The following is a 5,001-nucleotide window of genomic DNA, read 5'->3' as shown; positions in this document are numbered from 1 at the left end:
TTATTTTATCCTCGGGGGGGAAAGAAGTAAATGACTGCAGTTCTTTTTCTGAGAGAAAATGTTTGTGTTATCCCCAAATACTAGTCTTTATGGATATCAGAGGGACTTTTAAAAATCTGATTATGACAAGCAGAGTGCTTTAAATAAAGTATTGAACGCCTTATTCTAATATATCAAATATTAGATATGTAGAAGTGGTAGTATTTGACTTTTGTGGGCAGTCTATTTTTCTAATTGCGCTGATGAAAAAATACATATTTTAGATTTATGCAGATCTGTCAATGAAATTAAATATTTGGAAAAATACCACCCCGCCGGTGTAGAATCTGATAGTGTTATCACAGGTGGATTAAAAAAATTCATAAAATGTTTTAAAAATCAATTATTAATAATAATAATAATAATAATAATAATAATAATGGATACTTTATTGATCCCCATGGGGAAATTACTTGTTTTTCTCTGCATTTGACCCATTCACTCAGTGAAGCAGTGGGCAGCCCACTAAGCAGGCGCCCGGGGAGCAGTGTGTAGGGACGGTACCTTGCTCAGGGGTACCTCAGGGTAGCCGTTAAAAAAAAAGGCATAACTTTTTTTTAAAGGTAATTTGTGCTGCACCTCCTCTCTCTTATAAATGCAAAGCGGCTGTACAAGAGCTCGTACAGGGGACAGTAACCTTGGCTTGACAAATTGACCCCTTTACCCCAAACTGATTCCTTATACACACACACACACACACACACACACACACACACACACACACACACACACACACACACACACACACACACACACTTCCATCATTTACATATGGAGCTTGCAGTCCTTTCAAAGTGGCTTTCACGGAACATTGTGTTGATAATGATCTCGGTCGAGAGGGAGAGAGAGACACAGATCTCCAGAGACCATCTCACCATAAGACAAGGGGGAAGAGGATAAAACTCTGACTGTACTCCAACTCAAAGGACTTTAACACTTCTTTCCCTCCCAACCCCCCCACCTCTCTCGAATAAGCCCTCTTGTGTTTTTTAATTGGCAGAAATTAATCTTTAGGATGTAGATGGTAGATTTACATTCATTAAAAGTCAAGAGAGGAAGCCAGGCTTGATGCTAATCAAATCTGCTTAATTATGCTTAACATGAGTATCTCCAGGGGGAGAGAGAGAGAGAGAAAGAGAGAGAGAGATAGCTAACTCGAACTTTTTACTTTTTGCCTTTGATAACTCCTGCTGAGTATGGCCTTTTCCTTGGCAAAAAGAAATGTCACGACTCTCTTTCTCCATCTGTAGAAAATACACCGATAAAGCCATTAGTGTTGAGAAGAGCTGATTCATGTTGTAAATTCCCACCTTTAAGTGTTTAATAGGTAGTAAAATGTTCGGTTCTAACCTCCCAGGGCAGGGCTTTGCACGTTTTTAGCCATCATCTGATAGGCTTATAGATTCGTTGATCTATGATGAACTCAGTCAACTTTGCACAACGGTATAAACAAGGACCTGATGAGTAATATGCCAGCCTAGAGGAAAGCTTCGCACCTATAAACTGCACCGCTAGGTTACAGTTTAATTACATTTTTCATTTTACCAGAGAATACCACTGCAGGATGAACTGGTGGGAAGTGACTTTGTCTCGCAACAGGAAGGTCATGGGTTTAATTCATACAGCAGCTATTGTGCTTAAATTCCCCTGAAAAGAAAACAATGAAGTAGCCCAATACTCAAGTCACTCAAGTATAAAAACACAGTGTGGCACACACAGGAAAACTAATTCATACTTCACTCTAACGTTAATCAAAGCTTGCTCGCAGATCTTGAGAAGTACAGCGTGGTCCTCATTTATTTTGAAGTCTAAATTATCCATTATGAGCACAACACACCTGATTCTCCAACGTAATTATCTTTTTGGGTTATGCGAGCAGCATAGTTTTTAAACTCACTAGAATAAAATGCATGGAATAAAATACTTACATTTTTTAATTGTAAATCTGACAATATCATAGCAGTGAAATGCCAAATCAGTGGTATCCTTAGTCTTTGAAGTGCTTTAAGTTCCTCTTCCTCAGCCTATCTATCTTGACCGCCTGGGAAGATTTTCCCTTCACTGAATATTAGCCTACTGAGTTAATTAATGTTTAATATCTTCTTCAGGACCTCTAATTGTACCAGTAGTATTATAATTTAAGTTTTAACCTCCAACATTTCCCTCACTTTATTTTTATTGTATTATATAATCCTTATTAGTTTGTTTAAATGTTTGTTATGTTCGGCGGACTTATTGATTATATTAAAGATTTCCTAGGAAATAACAGTCAGATCCCAAGTGAGTTGCCCCCGCCAGAACAACGAGCTCGCCAGAGATTTAAATCCAGTTTAAGATGCTTTTTCCTTGCCGTTTCATTGCCTGAATCAAATACACGCAGCTTCCTTTAAGATCCCAATTCTGGCTGCAGTTTTCTTCTTTTAACAGTTCATATTTATCTTGCCACGCTGCCACCATGAGCCAAAGAGACAAAGATAATGTTCATGTTGTGTCGCTGTTTGAAAGCCAAGCTCTGGTCCTTTCCACATGTCTGTTTTGGCCAGTGAGCAGCAGAAGCATGAGGGAAATGTGTAGGTGGTTAGATCAGCCGATGAAGTGTAAATACCACTCAATCTGTTCTCATTAGAGGAGTAAAAACATACGAATCACTTCGCCTCTATTAAAAATGCCCCAGGGTCCTAGTTAAGTGTGTGTGTGTGTGTGTGTGTGTGTGTGTGTGTGTGTGTGTGTGTGTGTGTGTGTGTGTGTGTGTGTGTGTGGTCATATATGTGCTTGTGTGAAAGAGAAGGAGGGGGGTAATGACAGAATGATGTTTTGGCATTTGTGTCTGCAGTGGGGATCTGAAATGCCACCACCATCAATGCTGCTTAATTCTCAGAAACATACACTTAATCTGAACAGACAATCCGTTCCGACAGCCACTGTCATGATTCAAATCAACTTGGAGTGAAGAGTGTGCGTGTGCTCTTGTGAGTGAGAGAGTATGTTATTGTGTTTTGGTATGTCATTAGGTGCCTGTGAGCGTGTGCGTGTGCATGACCAAGATATCACACATCCATTCCACATTCCCCTATGATAATGTGGATTGATTATGGATATGATAATGAGAGGCCGGCGCGGCGTCGCGACCTTCACAAGGTCTAATTGAAACAAGCGTTGGTCCTCCGAAGCACTTATCAAGTCACACAGCACATCATTAATCACGCAGAATACAAGCTGTCACTGTAACACACATGCAAACACACACACACGCGCGCGTGCACACATTCTCTAAATTTTTCTGTTTTTCTAATATACACACACACACGCATACTCTCCATCTCCCTTCTCCTTTCTCTCCCTCTCTCTTACACACACACAAGCGCACACACAATGCAAGCTGTCACTACAATATGCCTGGCATTGTCTTCTTTTAAGGAGAGTGGACAGCTCGTCCACCCTCCATCTCTATTTTCTACAAGAAAAGTTGAAGAACAAACAAGCTGTTGGAGTTAAACCTTACAAATAAGAAAGAGGAGAGGGAGATTGTTAAAGCAATCCAGCAAACAGAAACAGCTGTTCACTCCAGAAAAACTCTCCTGAAATTGAATTAGCACAAGTTGTTTTACTACCTGCTTTTATTAGAAGACAATTTAACAACCAAATGTGATTCCAATGTCTGATTAAGGCAGCATATGGTGCCTACCTGTTAAACACAAAGTGTTCAGTACCAGCTTAACGCCTCAGTGAGTCACTCGAATAAACTAATAAGCTCAATATCATATTAGTCATTACATAGTCCAACACACAAAATTTCAATCTGATAAAAAGGTGGTTTCATTATCATCACAGGGAAAACACAAGGGAGTTTGCATGCGCTGCCGATACCATCATCAACTTTGTTAATTGTTATTCAATTAACTGCTTTTGTTAATGAAACCAATTAATACTTTAAAACAAGCAGGGAGATATACGATTATTATGCATCTATGCAGAGCACAGCTAATTACAACTGTAAATCAATCATTTCCAAATTAATCATCTTGGAAAATGTCCAAAAACAACAAAGTCACTAAAAGACTTTGGAAGTTTTTTGCTTTTTTTTTTTTAAACATATTTTGATTGCCATGCTATTATCTTGTCTAATGATTGTTAACGATCCTTTAAAGAGTTTATGATCCAATTTCCTTGCTATGTAATTGAATTGGAACCTAAACAGTATAATCTTAAGGTTTAAAAATGTGCCCAGTATTTAATCAGCGGTGGAGCATTGGCGAAATCACTAACAAGGTCACAGAACTCCTCTTGGGGCAAATACAGTCAGTGGAGCTTCACCTTGCGGAAGGATGAGGGCCAAACAGGCTCAAACCGTTACAGAAATATTAATCAATCATTTCAATACAGACCTCCAGGATATGCTCCACTGCTTAGTAATGACATTTTTTTTAATCAGTGTTAGAAGAACCGTTTTAATTTCCTGCTTAAGTTATCCTTACTTAAGTAGGTACACCAATTACCAGTAAAGGATCTGCTCTACAAATATTACTTCAAACAATACTGGAGTGCTGCTATTGAGGCTAATGTACTACTGCACAATCTGTACTGTTATGATCAATAGTTTGTGATAGCTGTGAGATGGAATGGATAAACATTTTTAAAACAATAACCAAACCCACCACCGTGTAAAAAAAAAAAACCCCACAAAAAACTGTTGCTTTCTGCTTATGGTCCCATGGCACTTGCTCTAAAACAAGTTGATGCCATTAAAGCAATAGTCTCGAGAGAATCTTTAAAAAATTTAAGTGCCATTATCCTGTACTAGAGACCATAGTGCCCACTGCACAGCAAAAGATAATACTTACTAGCAAAATTAACTTGAAACCTAAAAATATTCCCATACAGAAAAAAGGAGCCAAAATTACTGTACGTTAAGTGGATCCCAGTTGCTTATGCGTTCATGTAACACACATTTTAACGCAAGCT

This window comes from Astatotilapia calliptera, chromosome 13, assembly GCF_900246225.1.
Source record: "Astatotilapia calliptera chromosome 13, fAstCal1.2, whole genome shotgun sequence".
NCBI lineage: Eukaryota > Metazoa > Chordata > Actinopteri > Cichliformes > Cichlidae > Astatotilapia > Astatotilapia calliptera.
This window is presented reverse-complemented; position numbering follows the sequence as displayed.